Source organism: Vipera berus (genome assembly GCF_964194415.1).
Source record: "Vipera berus genome assembly, chromosome: 4".
NCBI lineage: Eukaryota > Metazoa > Chordata > Lepidosauria > Squamata > Viperidae > Vipera > Vipera berus.
The window spans coordinates 35,671,393-35,697,462 of NC_138206.1; the positions used below are offsets into that span (position 1 = coordinate 35,671,393).

The 26,070-nt window shown below is 36.0% G+C and overlaps 1 long non-coding RNA gene across 1 annotated transcript in view; it reads right to left on the reverse strand.

The window, feature by feature from the left end:
• Positions 1-11,008: 11,008 nt before the first annotated feature.
• The window catches only part of LOC308667475, a 59,159-nt gene continuing 44,097 nt past the window's right edge, over positions 11,009-26,070 (reverse strand). The window contains exon 3 of the long non-coding RNA XR_014026292.1: positions 11,009-11,068. This is a non-coding gene — a long non-coding RNA (uncharacterized lncRNA). The remainder of the gene's footprint in view (positions 11,069-26,070) is intronic.

Consider the following 26,070-nt stretch of genomic DNA (forward strand, 5'->3'; position numbering starts at 1 on the left):
TCATTAAAAAAAGGAAACTATTAGTATATATATTTTATGGACTATAAGTAGAATATCAAGATTTTATATGCAGGATCAACAACTAAAAAAAGAGCAGAGTATGCCCATTACTGTGGTATTGATTTTTGTAAGGAATTAAAATTCAAAGGAACATATTTAAAGGAACACTTAATTTCACAGATTATATCATATTTAACCATCTGCAAAATACACACACCTTAAACAATAAAACTTCAGTGTAAAAGTATTGAAACAAATGTACAATTTTCTTTTAATTAATAATATCTAGATACACAAAATTACTGTACATCTGCCATATCTACTTATACATTTAGTATGAACTAAGAGAACAAAAGATACTGATTTAGGGGAAAAAATGATACATATATATTTAAATTTTGATTTTTTTAAATTTAAAAGTAATTACCATAGTTGAAAAACCTCATCACACCAGAGAAAACTCTTGCCAGGTGACCCATGTTTCTCCCCAGCTTTCTATCTAGATAAAAAATGTTGATGGATAATTTCATAACAACTCTTTTTCATAACAGAAGACTCTTAATGTCTGAATATCATTGGGGTTCAATGGAATAGTTATAAAATAACTGATCAGAATACTGCAGGTTAACAAAGTAAATAAAGTTTAAATAAAATAAAAAAGAAACATAAAAATATAACTACATTGCCAAGGTGATCAAGACATGCTGCTATGAAATTGAATTGCACTGGTCTGCAGAAGTAGCTCTACTTATCATGAAATGGGGAAATATAAAACAGACCATTGTGTCCTTGTAAAAAGTACAATATAACAGAACCTAATGCAATGGGTTCTTTACTACAAGGGCACAATTTTAGCTTGCATGGAATTATTTAATATTTGCCCTACAGGATAGCTGTCAGGAGAGCATTACATTGTGCTAACATCAGAAGTGTTCAGAAAATGGTTGCACAAAGACATTGGCCTGAAGAACACTGTAGAATGCCCTTTATCATGCACACTCCATTCAGGTGATAGGGAAATCAGTCCAGCCTTGCAACTACTGTATGGGTATTATCCAGAATTTTAATGTAATTAAAATAAAATATACGAGAGTGTATCTATATTTCTCAATCACTCAATTTTTGTTGCCTTGACAAAAGATAAGTCTGATTTAAGTGTAATATAAAACAAACAAATTGAAACAATAATGACAGTATCAGTACTGCCATTTCAATAAAACTACACTTCTAAACTGTTTCTTAAACTGTTTCATAAAATAGCCTCACATGGCACCTAAAGGACTGCCATGTAGCTTCTATCTAGAAGACCTTCTTGGCAGAGAGCATTCCATTGCTACAGTCGACCTATGTTTTCTTACTATGTTGTTTTATTTAGGAGCAAGGGCTCCTAAATAAAAGCAGTTAGCAGCTTAGGGCCAGGGTTAGAAAACATGTTCTTTTTGGTAGACTGGCTCAAATCATTCAGAGGTTAGTACCAGCAATTTCTGTGCTAATGACATCATACAAACACCAATCAGAGCTGAATTCCATTCTCCATTTCCAACTCACAACCCAATTTCCATGTTTTATATGCTGACACAATTGCTATCATTTCTGTATCCTAAGTGAGGTGAAACTTCGATCGTCAAATCTTACACACCACGCATGAAAGCTTGTAACAAAATGATCAGATACACAAGCTATATGAGCCTGCAGCAATCAAACTTTTTAAAGCTGAAGCACTTTTGCTACATGGCATACAGTACTGTCTGCCTAAAGATATCTTTGCACTAGAAACAGTTCAGTCTAAATTTCTGAGATTCCCATTTTTGTTCCTGGCTCTGTACAAATGTATTCTTTTGGTTAGTGCCTGGATATTCAACAGCCTATTTGAGGATCTATTAATTAAATCTATGGAGATGAGCCTCTAGGCCATCTTGAATGGATAGGCCAATATCAATTCAACATGGAGTGAGATCAAGTAAAGAATTTTTGACCTTGACAAGTGGGGGAGGGGTTAGATTTAATACTTAACAGTTCTGCTTCAATAAATTTTTATCATACCCTTACATAGGAGGATATTCACACTGGCATGGTTTAGTTTGTCATCAATGGTATAGATTGGAAGATTAAAATATATCGACTATTCAGATCACTTATGTACCTGTTCAAGACCTCAGAAGCTCAGGTGTTCATTACTTCCATGACAGCTATTGGCCTATCTAGGTCATCCAGATCCTGATTTGGGACAGTGGTCACACTTTGGATTTGTGGTTCCTGTCAGAGTAGAGATAATGTGATATGAAATTGAAAAGCTTTCAATGTCCCCTTTGCCATAATTGGATCACATTCTGATTTCTACTGTATGGAATTATGCAGTACCACCATCCACTGCATGGGGGCTGGACCCATTATATTGCTCCTCTTCCAGTGGCTGATAGACCCAAAGGGATTTCAGAGGGAGCTGCACAGTCCATCTGAAGTGTTAATTGCTGCTTGGAATAAGGGGAAGAAACGAAATGGGAGATGAAATCTGAGAAGAGAAATATAAAGCATTGCTGGTGTCCAAGAACAAACTTGACTGATCACATGTTAAGACTGCTATTAAGGTCTACCTTATGAGAGTAAGAGTGGCAAAGATCCAGTTCTCTCCTTTCTTATTGCCTCCACATATTGCTGCAGTCCTGTTTCAGGTAACACATGCTCTCTTGGGTAAAGGGGGAATGCAAAACCTCTTACCAGTGAGTATGGAAGAATTTGTGCAGCATCTGTTGAATAAAGTCACTCACATTTGTTCCCAGCTGGACATTGGCCTTGTAGATCTAGAGGAGATGCCTGGTAAGATGTCTTACCCAGTTATCTGGGAATGGTTTAAACCTTTTGGACCTGAAAACATGAGAAATGTTCTCAGTACTGAGCTCAGTCACCTACTCTTTAGGTCCTTTCCCTGGGTTTCAAAGAGACCCAGATGTTATGTGAGTGGGTTCTGGTGGTAGCTTATTCTGTTTTGAGAGAGAGGATTGTACCATTACCTGTTAATGAGGCTTTGGTTTACCCCCACCTAAAGAAGACATCACTGGACTTCCCAAACTGGAAATTTTTCATCCAGTATGTCACATCTTTTTCTTGGAGAAGGTAATGAATAAGGTTGTGCAATAGCTTCAGAGGATCTTGGAGGAAGCAAATTATTATGCTCATAACTCTTTAAGATTAGAGGAACTGGAATATATTGATTTCTAAATTTTCACATACATTGAGAAGCAACAGTCACTCATCTGGATTTGTTTATTAAACTTGTTATTCCATTCATTACTGACAGATTAGATTGAAAACCATTTGTCTGAAATGGTATAGGGTTTCTTGCTTGAGCAGGGGTTGGGCTAGAAAATGTCCAACATCCTTTCCAATTCTATTATTCTGTTATTATTGATTACTGGGAGTTTAGTAACTTCATAGTATATAATTGCTTCTATCTACATTAAGATATTTTAAAATTATTTATATATGATAACAAGAGATATTCCACTTTCCCCTTATCCTTATATCTGTGGCATACAGTATATTAAAGCTTTTATCCCCCTACGTTTTATTTTTCTTCCCATATATTCATTTGCGAATGGTCAGTGATGAGATATAATTGCTACAGATTGAGGGGGAAATGTTACAGATTAACAAATTGAAACTCCTCTTTGGACAGTATATTTATTTGCCATAGTGATGGTAAAAAGAATCAGGAAAGAGGTGCCCTTGTGCCTCTTTGTCAGATTTTCTTTCATTTCCAGCCAAATGAGATAGTTGCAGTTCTGTTTGGAAAAGCAGACAACCCTACAGCATGATGATGATGGGGGGAAAAATCATCTATTAATGTGGCTCATTACAAAAAAACTGCTAAAGAGAACAGTTGCATTGTTCAGTTCAGTACCAACTCTCTAGGAAATGACTTGTTTTACCATTTTTGTCCAAGGAAGCACAAAAAGCAGCAAGCAGGATGACGTCCAAGATGATTTTTATTAACTGGTTATTAAAACAAGAGAAACCACAGACCACTGCAAGCAATAAACCAGGAGGACTGCATTCTGAATGCTACATACTTGGAGGTTAGATGAATAGTCAGGAGAAGCATATCCTCCTACGTATAATTAAAGCTTTATGTGCTGGGACCCGATGATAAATTCATTGCTCTTTTAAACAAAGCTTCCCTCCAGAGTTATTTTCCACTGGCATACCAGTTAAACAAACGACAGCCTGTTTCCATAAACTGGCAACAAATGCCAGTTAACAACCTTCTCTAATGTCATGAAAATGGCCATTTTGGTCAAGAATGATAGAAGTCATTAAGGAAGATTCTTTACTGGGAAGACAGTTGTTCACAAAGCATACTGTATGCATACCATGTTCACTTGCCAGAAAACATTTACTAAGCTAGACATATATATATATTATTTCCACCTAATATTTATTATCATAGTTATTGAAATGGATAGCAGTGTACTGATGTGCATTTAATGAAATTTGTATTTCAATGTCATAATTTAATACAGCACTCTACTTTTATGGCTTATAACAGTATTGTGTATTATTTTTATGTTATTCTTCATTAATGACTGTATGAAGGAACCCACTGTTATATCAAAGCAAATGATTGCTTTCTCTCTCTTCCTGTGTGGATATGCATATGGTCTCGAGCTAACATTTTCATCACTAACATTTTTATTATTAGACTAGGTATGAGATAGTAACAATGTTGCACAATGAAAAAAATGACACATATAGGCCTGATTTCCTTATGTAATCATAGTTGTCCTACTTTTCCAAAAATAACCACGAGCAAGTTAATGTGCAGGCCAAAATGCCAGTTCCAAAATTCAGTATGTGTTTGAATCCTCCTGAGAGTATAACAATAGGGTAGGAAATTGCTTTAAAATTTACTTTCTTGAAAATGAAACTGATATGGATCTATTGGTGATTGGTTTCTAAAAAAATGTAAAGACAGAGAAAATTTATTTATTTATTATTTATTTATTATTTAAACTTGTATACCGCCCTATTCCCGTAGGACTCAGGGCAGTTTACAGGGAAAAATTAAAAATACATACATACAAAGTTAAAATCGATTAAAACTAAAATTAAATTAAGTCCCTGAATTTAACTAAAACCCCATTAATAAATAATTAAAACCCCTCAGTCTGGGCCAGACAGCTCAAAAAACCAAGTTTTCAAATCCCTGCGAAATGAGCGAAGGTCGGGGGCAGTCCTAAGCTCCGTGGGAAGTTGGTTCCAAAGGGCCGGCACACCCACAGAGAACACCCTTCCCCTGGGGATAACCCGCCGGTATTCCTTGACCGGCGGTACCCTAAGAAGGCCCTCCCTGTGGGAGCACACGGGATGATGGGAAGTTGATGCCGGAAGCAGGTGTTCCCTTAGATAATCCGGACCCAAGCCATTGAGAGCTTTATAGGTCATTACCAGCTAAAAAGTTTAAAAGAAATTTCAGGAATACATTGAATTATGCATCAACTATTTTACATATAGTTATATTTATTAAATACATTTAAAATATCATGTTTTTGAAGATTAAGAATAAAACTCTGTCAACAGGTTTTCAATTATATATACAGACATGATGAAGGGATGAGAAGACAATGAAGAAATGCATGAAAGTTATATATATCCTCATAACTACCTCAAGATCCCATAGATCCACCAGATCCCTTTTTTGACGATGATGCACATCTGTTCTGTGGATCCTTCTATATTCATGTAGATTCTTCACATAATTTCTAAAGGGTTGGTATTGCATAGGGAAGCATCACACAGAATATCATCACTTTTTTTTTCCAGAAAATGATGATAAAAGGGCAAAAGTGGCATACCTTTTTTTCCTTTCCTCCCATACAACTGCACAGTATACAAAGTATTTTAACGATGAAGGGGGGGGAGAAGAAATAAAATAATTAAATTAATAATGAGGCCGCAATGTTCCTTTAGAAAGAAAATAAAAAATAACAAATGCAATCCCAAGATTTTTCAGATAATGTAGGCCTTGATTGTTTTGATCTACCAAATGTATGGTTTAAAAGAATTCTGCAGTCATAAGGAAGAATATTAATATTTAGTAAATAAAGTATTAGGAATCAGATTATCAGGAATCATTGGACACTCTTCCATCCTCAGCATGTTGTAGCCATCACAACTGTCACCCCGTTAAGAAAGATTACCAACACTAGTTCAGCCAAGAATGGAGCCTAGGACTCTCTGCCTTCAAAGCAGATGAATTTGCAATAAAGTATCATTCTCAACTGATCCTCCTCTGAATATTGCATCTTTTGTTTTGATGTATAATGTATGAAAGCTCTCCCCCCGCCCAAAAATTGATATGGCCATTGTACTATGTTATGCAGTCTAAATATTATGTACTAAAAGGAACTCACTGGAAAACTGCATGAATTTCTTTCTTTATGCTGACAATATAATGTTTTTTTTAAAAAACAATGGATCTTTAGTATCAATAGCAGGGCTTTTTTTCTCATAGAACGCTCAGAACGGAGTTCCAGCACCTTTTTTGGATGGAACCTTGTAGGGTAGGCAAGGCAGGTTGTATGACATGTGTGAGTTCCGGCACCTTTTTCTTTTACAAAAAAAGCACTGATCAATAGGATTACCCTGGGCAGTGTAAACAACCAACCAGCCAGATGGCTTCAAAACATTTTCTCCCTCCACCCCGTTCTTTTCTTTAAAGAACGAAAAACAGATAAAGATTACTGAAATAACTATTGTACAGCCATTTATATATGGAAGCACTATGCATACCTTTTTAAAGCAATAGCATGAACCATGAGGCATTATCTGTCTTTTTATCAGTGCCAGTCAAAAGAATGCCTTATTAATAAATATCAGTCAGCTTTTATATAATGAACTGATCTATGTTTGAATTGTGTTATTCAGAAAGATAAAGCTAAGGAGATATTTGACAATAAGTCAAAGATAGCAGTAATATAGTGAAAGGGTCCCTTCCATTAACTTTTCTTTTTTCAGCTCTCAGCTTTTAGTCCTAAAATATGAAATATATTTCTCTAACTGTATTACATCTAATTAACTGGCAGCCTGCATTCTCACCAAGTCTATGTGGAAAGTATAGCAATCAATCAGAGATCATGACTAGTTGAAATCAGAAAATCAAAACACTATAGGATAATAATAAACACCAAATTTCTGGACCCTTTAGGAAAGCCACCCATCTCCTCCAGTTTGTGATGTAGGTTATCCATCAAGATGACCAAGACAGTTTCACTACAATGCTGAGCCAAAAACTCAGAAAAAAGCATGACCTATCAGGTCTCTAGCTGACACATTTGATGGGCTCTTCAAGTACAATTTAATAGTTCTTCCTTACAATAAACGATTCTTTTATTAGCTCTAAATTAACACTACTATTCAACTATTTATTGATTCTGGAAGCTTAGTTTCCTTCCCTGGCTTAGGTCTCTGTCTGAAAGGGGAAAAAAACCATTCCTCCAAAGACACAAGTAATCAACAATTGGAACACTGGAGGGTTTCCCCCCCCCACACACACAAATATATCAGAGGCACAACTAATAGTTTAACAAAGAAGCAAAAGTAGAAATATTGATACTAGGGTATGAGCAACTGTAGCTTTTAGTATGCTAACACTATGAATACTGACATTAGAGAAAAAGTACCAAGAATGGACAGATTCCATTCCATGTGCTATAAATAAGAGACCTGTACAATTAGAAAAGGATAATCATAATCAAGCAGTGGGCCATGTTTCAAAAATAAGGAAGCTTAGCTCAAGTCTGGGCAGAAAGGTATAAAAGACTATTACACTTGACATTGTCTCCAACATTTGATTGCTTCCATCCCCAACAGAATTTTGCTCACTACCTAATCTCAGATGGCTTCGTTAGCCTTAGGAGAATATGGACAATTCATTCTTGACTTTTATTTAAGGTTTGATCTCAAGAAGCTTCATTTTGAAGTTTTGCACTTCTATCCCACTCTAAATGTTGTTTTTCCAATGATGTAATATTGATTTCCTAATGCATTATCTGGAGGCATTTACAGTATAAAATTGCTCATTCACCCATAGGATTTTGGTGCTGGCCAAATAGGAAAATAATAAGTATTTAGCATTAAAATTAGCATTCCATTCCAAATTAAAAAGGAATGTAATTTGCTTCTTTTGGGCCTTGGAAGATAAAGACCATTAGTAGAAAAAGACAAATGTAATTTAATCTGCCATCTGTATATATTGTTAAAGATTTTATTATCATCCAGTTGTGCTGGTTTATTTCAATGCTACATTTCAAAATGGTTCTTACTGTTTTTATAGCATGGCATTCAGACTAAAATTACTCATGAGAAGCACCACTTAAACTAATGAGACAATTAGTCATCACAACTAATTTAATCTCACTAATATCTATGGGATTTAGTTATAAATAATTTAATTTCCATGTTATTAATAAAACCTAGAAGCAACTTGCTTAATATAGCAGTATTTCAGTAGTTAAATAAAGGTAAAGTAAGTAATACATTTAGTATATTTAAATAAAGCATTGATCATGATTTGATATATGCAATACATCATTTTATTTATTTTATTGTAAACATATGTAATGAGTAAAAGGTGTTATTTATTTTGGCACCCTGTTGTTTTCTGAATAGCTATACCCAGATCAAGACATAGATAAGAGGTTTAAATTGCATCTTGGGGAAACTAAAAACTGAACTGAAACAAATAAATTGTATTCTTCTTCTCCTCAAGGATATCTTCAGAGAGTAATCAACAAGGTCTAAGTAGCAGATACAACTGAGAGATTGAAACCCCAACCTTTTTAATAAGCATTGCACATGGATATGTAAAAAAGGATGGCAATTCAACTGCACCTGCAATTTTGATCCTGTTGATCAGGAAGAGAAACGTCTAGGTGCGACCAATCAATTCAGATAGATAATCTTTTTTTTTTTTACTCTTAAATGGAATTCAGATTTTTGTCTACTGCATAATATTCTGTTTCATCAACTTTACCAACAGCGCATTACTTTATACATGAATAAAAAGAGACAGCAAGTGAGTAGACTGAATTAATTTTTATTTAAATTGTTTATATCATATCATGTAAATAGTTTGATTAAAAACAGCAACATTATTCTATACTAAAAAAAGGAAGTTTTTACCAACTTCCCAAAGGCCATTAGTAAAGATGTGAGGTGGATATTCTTCACAAGAGTTCCAAAATGTAGACACAATGACAACATGGATTCAACACAGTCAGAATCTTCTGGACAATTGCATAGGACTCTCAGAATTCCTAAACACATGGAAGACTATAAATAGTCAACATGGAAAATCAAAAACATTTATGTTTGGTAGGGGTGGGTCTCTAGTATTGTCAGGACCCACCCCAATCCACATCTTAGGAAAGAAAGAACTCTTGAACCAGAAATTGTCCAAATGGAGCTTTTACTCAAACATGTTTGGAGATGGAAATACTAGATAGGATCTGAAACTGTGTTACAGTTTGGTACTTTTAAAGAGTCCCCGGTCGAACCCCCTCCCTTCAAGTCATCTGGTTTGTCCCGGATCAATTAAAATTCAGGTGTCAAATCCTTCCATGGGAAAGAGGGAACTCTCGTCTTTACAACAATTACTCCCTTCCTTTAGAGATTTAAATTGGAGATACAAACCAGATCTCTTCCCCCCCCCTTCTTTTGTTGTTTTAGTTCAAAGGTTCTCCCCCTGGTCTTTGAAGACAGCCTCCCGGCAGTCTGAATAAACATCCTTGTGCCTATTAACATCTTCTCTTCTCCCCCTTGGAAAAATGTTAGAATCCAGTGGGGTTATAAGATTTTTTGAACATACATATAGGATTTTATGAATGGGATATAAATGGATTCTGACAAGTATATTATATCAGTTCAAATACTAAAACAAGGGAATAAATGCACTGATAATGTTAGCTAGTTTGGATAATGAAACATCTTCAAGAAAACAACCAAGCTCAGAGAGCACCAAGTTACCCCCAAGGGAATAAGCTTCTGTTATGAAATAATAATCATCCATGTGCCCAATTCTATCTCTGCAGCAATACCTTTGGATCTCAAATCAAACTTACAGGAAAGAAACTATTCCTTATTTCATATCTGATTCACACTGATCTTCTTCTAAAGAGACCGAAACTAACTTCTCAGCAACTGGGTGCAGGTAGATGAAAACTGAATTCTGTAGAGATCCTCAAGCCTGGTATTTGAATCTAAAATATGGGCAGGAACTGTTACCCCATTTAATATATATGTATTTGATGTGAATATCAAGGGATGGATGGTTCTTCGCTTATTCATTTGTTTGCCTTGTTTGGTCACCTTTGGAGACTCTTTAATAGATATCCCTGCCAAGCTAGAAACCTGATTATATTATATGCCTTCTGTACCAGGCAGATCCTTTTTTCTCAAGGATTTTTATTCTTCTGTACCCCACCTGTTCTGCCCTTGTAGTAGATAGTTAAGTTTTATTTTATTTATTTATCAAATTTATTTGCTGCCCATCTTGTCCTTCAGGTGACTTATATCTTATTTGTGCTATTATTAATAGTATCTCAATCTTTTCAAGATCTTCAATATTTTTCTATTAAAATGTTTTTCTTAGAATTATTAACATTTGAAGTTCCTTTGTAATCCACAAAGAGATTTTCAGTTATTAGGTGGATTAGAAAGTCCTAGCAGGAAGATATTTCAGTCCTTTATTCTAAAATTGTATTCTGATGTAATTGAAAGGGAAGTACTCTTTCTGAAAGCAGATGGTAAAATGCTGACTTTTCTGCTTCTCCTCCCCATTTTGGAAATGGTTGCACTGAAATCTGATTTACTAAAAACATATCTAGGGATATTGAACAGCTTCATATATTAGATAAGTGCATTTTGCTAAAGGCTAGCTCCAATACAAATATTCTTAAGAAATTTCAGTGGGAGATAATATTTAGTACTTACAATTCTTGAATAGATGTTGTGACTTGCTGAAAAGATTTGATTTGAAGCTCAGATAGGTACAGTCAATCAAACTTACCTCCTGAGTTATAATAAAAAAATAAACCTGTCAATAATGTATGTGGAAAAACACAGTAACATAATGTACAGTAAGTGCTACAAAAAGGATCGACAATTGCCTCTAGAACAGAGGAAGGCAAGTTTGAAAATGTGAAGACCCATGACAGCCTCCAGGCTTGCAGGAACACTGAGGAAACCATCTCATGATGTAGTTACATTACTTCAAATGTGAGACTGAAGATGTATGGTCTGATTTTTCTTTGTTTTAGGTTTGGTATGAGTTAAAGCTAGGAATGAGAATAACTTGCTTTCTTTAGGCCTGTTGCTCCCATTTCTATTGTTAAAAAAATAATAAAAATGCCACTGAAATTTAGTCACTTTGCTGCTAACTTTTGACATAATGATCTCATGTGGCTAGGACCTAGAAATGTGGTACTAGGCGTATTACAATGGAGAGCCATAAAAATCGCATTCTCTCCCTTATGACTGGTATGTAGCTTCCTCAATCCTGGGTCCTCTGTCAGAGGCTTGAGAATGTAATGGTTCTTTGCAGGATCTTAGTTGTTCCTAGCATTGACTCTTGGCCAGAGCGCTCTGGGATCTGTCATTCCTAGGATCTGTTAGAGCCACTCTCCCAGCTTACGAATCACAGCCTCGAGTGCTCTTGCCATTGCTGGGACCACTTTGGCTTTTACTTTCCACATCCTCTCCAGTTTCTCCTTCAGGCCCTGGTACTTCTCCAGTTTTTCATACTCCTTCCTGGTTTTGCTGTCCTTTGACACTGCTACATCTAACACCAACACTGTCTTCTGGTCTTTGTCTACTACTATGATGTCTGCTTGATTAACCAGTACCTGCCTGCCTGCCTGGATGTAGAAATCGCACAGGCGCTTAGCCATCTTACTTTCCACAACCTTCTGTGAGATTTCCCATCTAGACTTAGGAGGGTCTAGCCCAGACATGTCAAACTCGTAACGTCACGTGACGTCGTGCGACGTATCGAACCTTTTTCCCATTGCCGGCAATGGGATGGGCGCGGTTTCTCCATGACGCTCCAGCCCACGGGCCGGCAGTTTGACACCCCTGGTCTAGCCCATATTCTGTACAGATGTTCCTGTACACAATGTCAGTTTTTGGTTGTGCTGTTCAGTGCATACTGCCTGCATTTTACAGCCTGCCACTTTGTGTTGGAGTGTTCTAAGGGCTCTCTACAGCTACTGTAATCTTGGAAATGCTTGGTTACACAATGAAGAAAAACAGCAATACATTCTCTTCCCCCCCCCCCTGAAAATAAGGTAAAAGCTAAGATCAAGACAACTCAGAGAGAGGCTAGTCTGTTGATGGAACTACAGAAAGATAAGACTCAGCTACAAAAAAAAAAATACAAGGGCCTAATTTGATCTGAAGTCTCAGAATTGCTAAACAAATGCCCATGGCATTGGTTACCAGGTTAAGGAGATATACTATCCAGACTGACTAACCCAAGGAAGAGAGCACTAATAATGAAAGAAACCAACAAGGGAACAGGGCCAGCCAACTACTGGCCAATAACAGCATAGAAAGGCATATCAGGCTTTATAACCAGCAAGCTACAGGACCATATGGGCCAGTACAGGAGCACATCTCAGGAAGGCACTGGGAACAACAGCAGAGGTTCAAAACACCAGTTGTTCATAGATATAGCAGTTGCCCAAGACTCAAGGTCTAGACCAGGGGTAGGCAACCTTGGCTCTTTTATGACTCATGGACTTCAAATCCCAGAATTCCTGAGCCAGAATTCTGGGAGTTGAAGATCATGAGTCATAAAAGAGCCAAGGTTGCCTACCCCTGGTCTAGACAAACCAATCTGAGCACAGCCTGGATTGATCATAGGAAAGCCTGTGGCTCAATACGACACATGGATGTGTGAATGCCTGGTGCTCTACAACTAGAATCAACACAAGACCGCTCACACAAATGGCCATCAGGTGCAGCAAATACCAAGATGATGCACTGTCCCTGCTGCTGTTCTGCATAGGCTTGAACCCCCTTAGCCAGATACACAAAGATTGGGTATGGATATAAGTTCAAGAGTGGAAATACCACCAGCCATGGATGACATCAAGTTGTATGCAAACAATGAACAAGACTGACTCGCTGACCTACCTGACAAGGATCTACAATGACAACATCGGGATGTCCTTCAATTGATTTTTAAATTACACTTGTTCTCTGCAAGGATCACTGGGATACTGTATGTTTTGTTTGGCTGGGCTTTTTCTTCTTTGTCTTTCTTGGTCAACTATGCTATCGTAATTTTATGGGTTCAATGCAGGGGTTTCTAGTAATTTGAGTCTCTGTTGTTGGCCAAAAGACTGGCTATATATGAGAATCCTGTGTAATGAACCAGTGTCCACATAGAATCAAAGAAAGACAAAAGTCTTATTACTGTATAGAAACAGAAGAGGATGCCTCTGGATTTTACACTCAAGGAACATATAAGAAATCAGGCACAATTATTTTCATACAATTTACCAAAGGAAACAAAAGTAAGAGAATTGTTGATTAGTTGCAAAGTCACATGGCAGTCACACATGCACATAGAGCAAAGCCATTCCATAATATGTGTCTATATACACACACATACATACTTACACACAGACACACACAAAAACAGCCATAAGCAAAAGAATTCCACAATATGACATTGAAGAGTTTTAGATAAACCGATCCCCATTACCTTATTTTTATTTACCCCTTCCTACTAGGTCACCATGCTAGACATATTATTTCTGGCATATGGTCAGTGAATATGTATAATTTGATTTACTAGACCACAAGTTTCTGCCTGATTCTTCTCCCTGTCACTATTAATGGTCAATTCAACTTGCTGTGAATATTTTCTTATAATGACACTTTAGGCAGTTCACATGGAGAGGGGAGAGCATCTCATTTGCACATGATGTTCTACTCATATTTATTTCAAATTGAACTGCTTGATGATTTAAGACATTCTTTAGAGCATGGGTATCAAACTCACGATGTCACATGACATGTCGCGATGTATCACAGCTGAAGGAACTGGCAGATGTGATCTCAGAACCACTGAACTATATATTTCAAAGATCCTGGAGCACCAGAGGACTAGAAAAGAGTTGATGTAATTCCCATTTTCAAAAAAGGAAAAAATGGATCCAGGAAACTACAGACCTATCAGCCCAACATCAATATCTGGGAAGATTCTGGAAAAGATAATCAAGCAACGAATCAGTCAACACCTAGAGGCAAACAAAATTATTACCAAAAGCAGGTTTGTCAAAAACAGATCATGCCAGACAAATCTTATTGCATTCTTTGACCAAGTGACAAAATTAGTGGCCCAGAGGAATGCTGTGGATATAATTTACTTGGGCTTCAGTAAGGCATTCGATGAAGTAGATCACAATCTATTACTAGATAAGATAGAAAAATATGGTTACACAGCATCACCACCAGATGGGTTCGTAGCTGGCTGACCAGCCATACTCAGCATGTGGTCCTCAATGGAACTGCATCTACATGGAGGGAAGTGTGTAGTGGGGTGCTTCAGGGCTCTGTTCTGAACCCAGTGCTCTTCAACATCTTCATCAGTGATTTGGATGAGGGGATAGATGGGGAACTCATCAAATTTCCACACGACACCAAGCTGGCAGGAATAGCCAACAATCCAGAAGATAGGCTTAAGATACAGGAGGATCTTGACAGACTTGAACATTGGGTGCTATCTAACAAAATGAAAATCAATGGTGAAAAAAGTAAGGTTTACATTTAGGCAAGAAAAACCAAATAGACTGGTACAGTATACAGTAGATGGCATCTGCTCAGTAGTAGTACCTGTGAGAGGGATCTTGGAGTCCTAGTGGACAATCATTTAAATATGAGCCAGCAGTGTGCTGCATCTGCCAAAAAGGCCAACACAGTGCTAGGCTGCATTAACAGAGGGATAGAATCAAGATCATGTAAAGTGTTAATACCACTTTACAATGCCTTGGTAAGGCCACACTTGGAATACTGCATCCAATTTTCGTCACCATGATGTAAAAAAAGAAGTTGAGACTCTGGAAAGAGTACAGAGAAGAGCAACAAAGATGATTAGGAGACTGGAGGCTAAAACATATAAAGAATGGTTGCTGGAATCAGGTATGTCCAGTTTAATAAAGAGAAGGACTAGGGGTGACATGACAGCAGTGTTCCAATATCTCAGGGGCTGCCACAAAGAAGAGGGAGTCAAAGCACTTGAAGGCAAGACAAGAAGCAATGGATGGAAACTAATCAAAGAGAGAAGCAACCTAGAACTAAAGAGAAACCTCCTGACAGTTAAAACAATTAATCAGTGGAACAACTTGACTCCAGAAGCTGTGAATGCTTCAACACTGGAGGTTTTTAAGAAGAGACTGGACAACCATTTGTCTGAAATGGTATAGTGTTTCCTGCCTGAGTAGGGGGTTGGACTAGAAGACCTCCAAGGTCCCTTCCAATTCTATTGTTGTTGTTGTTGTTGTTGTTGTTGTTGTTGTTATATAAAATAATCCAGTATTTCAAGAAATATGTTTGCTAGCTGGAAACAGAACTGAAAGAAATAATCAAAGTTATTGAAAGAGATACCTTTTGTACTGTTTCTTATAATTCCTCCATACCTTTCCAATGGTAGCAACCTTCACAACCTCCAGAAGTTGTGGGTGCTTCAACACTGGAGATTTTAAAGAAGAGATTGGACAACCACTTATCTGGAATGGCATAGAGTTTACTGCTTGATCAAGAAATTGGACTAGAAGATGTCCAAGATCCCTTCCAACTATGTTTTTCTGTTATTCTGTTAACTCAATATCCAAAACAGAATTTGCTGCACAATAACTAAGGCCAGTTCCAGCTAGCTGAATCATAATTAGTGAAAAAATGAAGAGTTAATCACTTTTTCTCCTTAATATTTAAATTGTATGTAAAAATTAAACTTAAAAATTAGAAGTAAAAATTAAAAATAGCAGAAGGAAAACATGGATTGAGTGCCATGATGCCTAGAAGTCATATAAAAATATTCCAAATGAAAAAAATATGATTTTTGTAATGCAAACCTCCTTTGAGTAACCCATGTAAAATGCTAAAATGGATCTCCAAGACAAAGTTATAGTGAATATATGACAATCACAGTAGAACATTTGCTTGCTGTTATGACTGTTTTTCTGAGCAAAATACAATTATAAGACAACAGAAAGAAGCAAAGATGTACATGTTACATAAGAGCTTGCAAATATATTATTTTCTAAATTCTATGGGAACAGAAATGTAATGGGGTGCAGTCCCTCCCTCATTCCTCTTAATCTTAGCAGTTGATAAATTTCTTCATGCTATAAAAGGTTCCTTATCAGTCTGGAGAAAAGTGGAAATCAGTTCTTTGACATCTTTAATACTTTAGTGATCTGGATAATAAAGTGAAGAAAATGTCTATCAAATTTGCAGATGACATGAAACTTGCATCTTAAAAGATGAAATTAAATCTGAATAATGAGGTGGGGGAAATGTCTATCAAAATCTCCAAATGACATGAAACAAATAACTTAAGAGATGAAGTAAATTTAAAACAATCTTGATAGATTGGTGAAATGGAATGAAACAGGATAATATCTAACAGAATCAGGTGTGAGGAAATATCAAATGCATAGATATAAGCTGAAAGATATTTGACTTCATAATTGTACTTGTGAAATAGATCTTAGAATAGAAATATTTTGTTAAGTGTTTAGAATACCTTGCTAGGCCCCAAACACGGGACAAATCTTATTTCCTGTTTCAGCCTAACCCAAGGCCATCCACAGGCAGTAGTCACAGCAGTGACAGCTCATATTTGTGCAAAAAAAATTTTGGGTTGCTAACAAAGAATTAAAGGGAGACTGATATGATCATTTCAAACTTATTTGTTCTCATCAGTCAGCCATACCCTTCTGAGATTCGAACCTGGGCCGATTGCACCTTAGGCAATTGTTTTAACCTTTAGGCCACTGGCTCTTTCTCGCTTTGTTAGCTGAGAAGCAAGGGAGATATGTGTTAAGTGTTTGTTAAGTGTTTAGAATACCTTGCTAGGCCCCAAATATATAATTTGAGCTCTATCAAGAAAAGCATAATTTCCAAATTAATGAAAGCAATGATTCTACTCTATTTTGCTTTGGCCAGACTGCATCTCCAATTCTGGGCACCAAACTTTAAGAAGGATTCAGACAAATTTGAAAAGGTTTAAAGAAGGGCCAGAAACTATACGTTATGAAGAAAGATTGAAGGATATGAATATGTAAAGATTGAAGGATATGAATATGTATATGTATAGATATATCTTCTCAAGGCCTTAAGAAAGATGATAGAAGGTAGATGATGTGAGAGAAGATAATAACATTCTTCAAACACCTGAAGGAATGTGACTTAGAACTTGTTATATTTTTCATTCCAGATTTCAGAACATGGAATAATGAATTTAAGCTATGGAAAGCAGATTCATACTGAATGTTGGCAAAAACTTCCTTACAGTCAGAGCAGTTCAACAATGGAACCAATTGTCCAAAGAGATGGTGGACTCTTTTTCATTAGATGTATTCAAGAAGAAGCTAGACAGCAGCCAATCAGGGATGCTTGAATTTGGATTTCTGAACTGTGCAGAGAGGTACTGTGACATCAAATTCAGAATGGTAAAAAATAAAAATGACTGTAAAAATCTCCAAAAAATGATGTCCTGAACTGGACAAATAGCCAAATGGCAAATGCAATTCAATTTAAATAGGTACAAGGTAAGAAATGTTATGAGAAATAGGTGCAGGAGGGGAAACCCTTAATTTCACATAATCATTGATGGACTGGTGTAACACCAAAAAAAGACCTTGGGTTCATAGTGGATGGCTCAATGAAAATGTTAAGTCAGTGTGTCACAGATGCAAAAAAAACACCTTACATTCTATGCTATGAACCTTTAAGAAAGAGATTAATAAAACTGTCACACTGAATGCCTAAAGCTATGATATGACTACAAAAGGAATATTGTGTACATTTCTTGTTACCACATTAAAGAAAGGTCTAATAAAGCTGGATAAATACAGAAGAGGGCAACCTGTATTATCAGGGGATACAAACATATTACCTACTAGAAAAGGCTAGAATATGTTAGCTTTAGTTTGGGAAAAGACAGTCAAGACTTGATTGAAAGCATGAAATCATGCAGGGAATACAGAAAGCAAATAACAAGGATTTTTCATCCCTCTCTTGAAATGCTAGAAACTAGGATCATCCAGTGAAGCTGACTGAAAGATTTAGAAGAGATAGAAAAAAGTAGTTCCCATCATTAATCTATGAAATTAAGTATTCTAAGTTGTGATAATGGCCACTAATCTGGATAGATTTAAAAGAGATTGCTTAAATTCACAAACCTCAAATCTGACAAAAATAATTATTTTTAAAAGCTCAATGTTACCTCTGGATTGGAGGCAATATGACATTCATTTATTAACCACTCTTCAATACCTTATTTACAACAACAGCAAATTGTTTGCTTTGTAATTTTTCCATTATGTTATTACTAAATAATTCCTAGGGTCATTGGTTGCTTCAGAAACCAATGAACAGGATGATCATAGGCTAGGTGTAATGTTCTCTATTCTTGTTTGTATTTTTGAATTAGTGTTAGCAATAATTAAACTGTAACACTCTGTTTCAAGGCAGAACTGACTATTGATATTTTGCAACTGAATACAGTTGCATAGAAGGTCATAAATGGAATGATGTCTTCTTTTTTCTCTTATGATCTCATTTTTGATTTTATCTTTCTGGACCCTCCAGAAGCTTTCCTCAACCATCTCATTTCCATGGTGACTAACTTTCCCTTATGCTTTATTGTCCAGGCTTGGCACTGGTAACATAGGGGAATGAATATGCTTGGTGTGAGAGGTCCTCTGCTATCAGGTAAAAAGTGGGGTTGGTATTGCTCAGGGGTTTTAAGTTGTGCACTTTACTTGCATTTTAATCCTTTGCATGCAACTGCTTTTACTTTGCATTGACATCAGTTTGACTGTGGTTCTGTGTTAAACTCTACTCCTTTATTTAGGTTATTATTTACTTATTGACTTACTTGCTATCATATGTTTTCTTCAGTTAAATAGATACCTGATGCAAATACATATCCAAATACATTTAATGTACAGTACTGAATACTTATTGTAGTTAAGTCAGGGATATAAATAAAAAGTTTACCAAATTTTAATTATAAGTAAGTAATATATAGGAACATTACTACACAAATGAGACATGAAGTAAAATAAACTTGTCAAGGTGAGAACTGCTTCCTTGTTTTTATGGCCACAGTATGTATTTAAAAATCTTAGATGAATATTACATAAATGCAGTGCTTTTTTTTGTAAAAGAAAAAGGTGCCGGAACTCACACATGTCATACAACCTGCCTTGCCTACCCTATAAGGTTCTATCCAAAAAAGGTGCCGGAACTCCGTTCTGAGCATTCTATGACAAAAAAAGCCCTGCATAAATGTATTTAATTTATAAATTTATTTATTTAACAAATTTATATAGTGACCCAACCACCAAAAAGGTACTCTACAGAGGTCTCTTGAAAACATACAGGAGTCTAAAATTGCAACCTCTGGCCTAGGATGAATCAAAATCTATTTTTGAATGAAATTCCTTTCTAGGGATAGTTATTTTTTAACTGAGTGAAGCTGGGATTCAGTAAGAGTTTTAATATATTACTCTGGAAATAGTTTTGGTGAGTTTGTTGCTACAGAATAGAGGTCACAAAATCCAGCAAGTTACCGTTGCCCTGTTTATGTGTTTCTCATCAATTACAGCACAGTTTTCAGCTGTAAAGTCTTGTAAGAAAATAACAGGGTTATATTGCAAAAGGAGCTCAATAAAGCAAAGCTCAAATGAGCAGTTGTTCCTCATCCCAACCATCATATCACTCATTCCATATAGTTAATGCTGAATTGAATACAGAAGCAGTGTATTCAGAACTCAGTGTAAAGAAATCAATTACTTCTGGAACCAACTTTCACCTCAGCATTTGCAATGTCTCAGGTTAGACTAAATTACAGTGCCCTAAATTGTATGGGGTCAGTATTTTCCTATAAATGTCTTTTCAGCTTTGTGTTCCATGGCAGACTTTGAGACTGAGATTTAAAGATGCTTGAAGGGAAGAACTAAAACCATTCTGGGAACTCTTGTTCCCTTGGTCCAAGGAAATTAATTTTGAAACAGTATTGAAAATCTTTCTTTCTTTCTTTCTTTCTTTCTTTCTTTCTTTCTTTCTTTCTTTCTTTCTTTCTTTCTTTCTTTCTCTTCTTTCGGAAAAGAAGTATAAGCTTATTTGATCTAATCCCGCCTTTGATTAAATTTGTTTTCAAATTTCTATAACTCTATTTGTTCAGAGTTATACAGCCATGCCTTTAACCAAAGTAATTCACTGACCTTAGCTCTTCTATATTTTTTCTATCGATGGCTTCACACATACGTCTTCACTGTGTGTATCTTCTTTTTTAATTAGACAAGCATGTTACATTAGAGTAACTTTTTTAAAAAAAATTAATCAAATTTCTTATACCTAACAGTCCAAGGAGAAATTCCATTATGAAAACTTCTCATGGTTAATATTCATGTTTAAACCAATATTTAAGTATTTTTAAAGGACATGATATTTTGCTTCTCATCATGGAGGATAGGGCCTCTCAAGGGCGTTATTTGACTGCAATAATTACTTCATTCATGTCCTTTTAAAATTTTAGTTAAGTGATGCCTTTTTCAGTGATCTAACTGTGACAGGAGTCATAAGAATCCAAAAATAAACTTAGAAACATTTTATCTTCCCCCGTTTGAAAACTACATAAGCTTCAGTAGGCCAAAACATATTGCTAACACACAGCACACACCCACACTCACAACTTAGACTGTAGTCTTCCAAAGCATGTTATTCAAATATAATTTCATTGAAAACAAGTCAATTTCTATGTATATTTGTCACAGATATCTGAGGGATCTCATTATCAAAACAGTGCCATGCTGTCTCAGTGTAAACTCTGCCTGTTTCAAATGTGTTTGTGCAATCAAGGAAAAGAGCTTATATCATGATAGCATGATGATGCCTTTGTCATTGATCCCTTCGATTCCTGCCAATGAATGCCTCAGATATTTACTTAACCTTAAAATATTTGCCTCAGTGTGTATATTCTTGAAGGTACAGATGATATTTGTTTTGTGTTTGTTTTTAATACAGCAGATGATTAACTTTTAATGTGAAATATATGATAAAGTTGCAATTTTATCCATATCTCTTGGTGACTCCTACCCTTGAGTAAATGTGTAAATATTATTATACTGCAAATAACCTGCTTTTTGCTTCCTTATACTGTATATTAAGATATTCATCCTGGAAAGATTTGACTTTACATAATCTAAGATTAATTTCATAGTAGTAAGTCTGAATAGCCACAGATACGTAGCTGGAAATAGTTCCACTAAATTCTTAATTTAATCTTTACGTTCATTGGCATAGAACTATTTTAAAGGTTTATCTTTCTGAAGACATCTTCATAGTAACTGGTTTGTATACTGATAATGTATACAAGGATAATTGGTTTGTTGCTAAACTATGCAGTGAATTTTATTTATGGGAATCTATTAGCCAGCACTGCCATCTTCTGGACTTTCATTTTAGTTAGTTAAGGAAGATCCTAGCACCTGATCACTTAGATATTCAGTGACAGGTTTTTCTATTACTGAAATGAAGCTTTTTATGTATTAAAACAAAAGTAGTTTGTCTTAGAATCAAATATATTCCCTTCATCCTTGAGCCAGGAACTGTTGTCTCTAGACAAACAGCATGCTATAAACAAGCAGGATCATAGAATCAGCAAAGAATGTTGCATCTACCCTATTGGTCAGAATGAAATGTTACCATGCAACCCCCCCAAATTAAGAAGAAAAGAACATAGGTATTTTGGGTGGAAACCTAAACTGCATTTTAAAATCCTTTTATCAACAAACATGAAAAATGTCCCCACCATTATTAACTGTGAATGGTTGTGAACTGCTGGCACGGGAATAGCATTATTGGAAAAGGGAACTTGCAATCATATTTGCCTCAGATTGATTCCAATTTGATTCTGGTGTACTGCATTTTTGTTTACACCAGGGGTGGGGATGGAGGAACCCTCACAAACCAGTAATTAAGCATCACATTCAATTCTGAGCTACAAATATTCTCTTCCAAAGTTTATTTTTTGCATTACTTAACCATCTTTTATAATAGCATATCTCAAAAACTCTGTTTACGAGAACTATTTAATGTAGTTTTCCTTACGTACAGGCATTGCTACCTTCTCCCGTGACTGTAGAATCTAAATTATAGAAGGCAAAAAATATTTTCTAAAATGTATTTATTATAAAGGGAAGCAGCTTAGGAAAAATTAACATATTAAGAAAAGCTAATGCTATTTTAATGTTTAATTACAAATATGTATTTTTACACAGATATTGTAAGAGAAATCACCAACTGATTCATAAATAGAATCAAACAATTCTGAAACAAGCTAGAAAAATAGGAAAATTGAAATGAACCATTTCATCTGTCTTTGCACTATTTACCCTTTCTACTTAGTGTATTTAGGCCGACCTCTAGTGGCTAAAGTGCTACACTACAGTTGATCCCCAAAAAGTGGATTCTGAACTTGCAGGAAAACGCTAGAAAGAAAAGAAAAATAAAGTTTACAAAGGTTGTAGGAATCATTGCTGTTTTCTGTCACGTTTTCACCATACTTTAACAATTTTTCTGCCCACATTTCTTGGTCTGAAAAAGCCTCATACAAGAATTTCCCTCCTGATAATTTTGCAAGGGATTTGGCTGGGGGTTGGAAGTCAAAGAGGCTGGAGAAATAATTGCATAATCACTCACATTTCTCTATCATCTTATGATGAAGATAAAGGCAAAAATGATATATTTAATACATAAGAATTTTATTAATTATTTTGAAAGGTATTTTAATTCTGTCAAACTGGATAAGCAAAAAAAAAAGCTAAAAAGCAAATATTCAGTATTATACTAAAATAATCAAAATTAAATGTACACACTTGAGCAAGATTATACCAAAAAATTGTGGACTCTTCAAAGTGATAGTTCCTACAGTACAGTAAAAAGTTCACCGTAAGTTCTGGTTATCCTCTGTATGGCTTACATACTATACATCTACTCATATATAGCATCTGTTTTAATGAATTAAATTAATAAAGAAGGAATGATAGTGAGGATGGAGAAAGGTAGTGCAAAGGATAGAAGAGAAAATGAAATGACTCTGAATAGTTAGAAAGTCAGAATGTGTCCTTGCCTCCAGTGGAATTGGGGAGTTTAGATTTAGTAATAATCTTTAGGCTATAGTGATTATATTAAGGTTGGGAGTTGGGGTTGTAAATTGTTAGGAGACATTTTTATACACAACGATGATTAATGGAGCTGAGATGTTTAAACATCTATAGAAACATTTGTTTCTATAACAGAACCTGAGAGCATATTCACCATCAGCAGGACAGCTGTGACTACTTTGGGAAGTAGAAAATTATTTTTATTTATTAAACAAATTATGCACTGCTCCTCTTACTGTTGCAACTTTGGTCAGCCAACACTATAACAACAACAATAATAACAGCAGCAGCAGCAGCAACAACAACAACAACAACAACAACAACAACAACAATAATAATAATAATAATAATAATAATAATAATAATAATAATAATAATAATAATAAAGTTGGAAGGGACCTTGGAGGTCATCTAGTCTAACCCCCTGCTCAGGCAGGAAACCCTGTACCATTTCAGACAAATGGCTGTCCAGTCTCTTCTTAAAAACTTCCAGTGTTGGAGCATTCACAGCTTCTGGAGGCAGGTTGTTCCATTAAATTAAGACCAAAAGAATAGCAAAACTACCACAAGTAATTTAAAACAGAAATTAGAATAATCAGTATATTGTCTGTATACGTGATAACTAGCACCTTGGATTGAACCTGAAAGCTGACTGAAAGGCAATGAAGCTCTTGGAACAATGGTGTTATACATGCAAATCATGAAACACTGAAAACTGTCATTGCCACCACATCCTTAACCTGCTGCAGCTTCCAAATTCTCTTCAAGGGCAGAGTTTCCATTGGTAAAGGTAAAGGTAAAGGTTCTCCCACACATGCGTGCTAGTCGTTTCCAACTCTAGGGCCCAGTGCTCATCTCTGTTTCAAAGCCGAAGAGCCAGCGCTTGTCCGAGGACGTCTCCGTGGTCATGTGGCCGGCATAACTAGACGCCAAAGGCGCACGGAACACTGTTACCTTCCCACCGTAGTGGTCTCTATTTTTCTACTTGCATTTTTTATGTGCTTTCGAACTGCTAGGTTGGCAGAAGCTGGGATGAGTAACAGGCGCTCACTCTGCTACGCGGCACTCGGGATTCGACCCACCAAACTGCCGACCTTCTGATCGACAAGCTCAGCGTCTTAACCCACTGAGCCACATAGGTCTTCAACAGGAGCAGAAGATAGGAGCCCTGAGAAATCCTTCCTTCTCCCATTGTTTGGAATCAACTCCAGAGAAAGGAGAAAACAACAACAACACTGTAACCCTTCATTTCCTGAAGTGATCCAGAATTGATATAATGATCAATACTATTGATCAGCCTATCTCCAACCTTCCTTTTTATTATGTGTGTGTATGTATATGCATATATACATGTATGCATATACACATACACGTAAACACACGCACAAATACACTTAATAAATGGAGACAATTTAAGTCCAAAACAAGGCATAGTAATTATTAAGGTAGCATTTAAAAATGTAGGCAGTTCTAAGCAGGGAGGGTTTTTTTTGTAAAATTAGGGTGTTCTGATCTGATAAATTCAATATTTCCAGATGTTGATGGAGTCTGTTAGATATTGCTCCAAATACTCCAGTCATAATTGGTATAACAACACTTTTTTTCCATAGGAATTTAACTTTGATGATTAAGGTTGGTCGCACAGGCAGATATTTAGACTGGACTTGGCATTTTTGTCCACCTATCAAGCCTTCCCAAGGAGTTGAGATAGGCAACTCCTTGCCTATTTTTCTTTAATAATATTAAAGGTATTGTTGCAGGATGTAAGGTGTTCCAAGTAAACTGCCTTTTGCAATCATTATTTTTTTCTTTTTTTCCAGTCCTTGTCTATTTGCAACAGGTAGGCAACTTTTATTCCAGTAGTCCTGCAGCTGATGACCCTGGTTGCTCATCCAACAGGTCCTACAGCCCACTTGTCACAGGAAATCCAACATATAATAAGTCCTTGTTGATATGGACGGCAACATATCTGGTATGCTTTTCTATAAGTTACATCTCACGATACACTCTTTGTCTGGCGCCTCTGTCCAGTATGGTTGAACCTCTGGCATAGGTAGCTCTCATCTTTCTCAGAGCACGAAACCCCCCATAACCATGTCAAGGTAGTGACTCACTGTGGGTGACTATTATTAAGGCCTTTTATTTAATTTATTTATTTATTTAATTGATTTTATATACTGCCCTATTCTCGAAGGACTCAGGGTGGTTTATAGGGTGAGTTAAAACAATATAAATAAGTACACTTTAAAATAGAATTAAATAAGACTAGCCTACAATTAAACAAATAATTAAAATTAAAATTAAAATTAAAATTAAAATTAAAATTAAAATTAAAATTAAAATTAAAATTAAAATTAAAATTAAAATTAAAATTAAAATTAAAATTAAAATTAAAATTAAAACTCTCTCAGTCCAGGCCAGCAAGATCAAACAACCAAGTTTTAAGGTCCAGGCGAAACGAGCAAAGGTCTGGGGCAGTCCGAAGTTCTACCGGCAGTTCATTCCATAAGGCAGGCGCGCCCACAGAGAATGCCCTCCCCCTTGGAACCATCCGGCGGCATTCCCTAACCGGCGGAACCCTAAGAAGGCCCTCCCTGTGGGAGCGCAC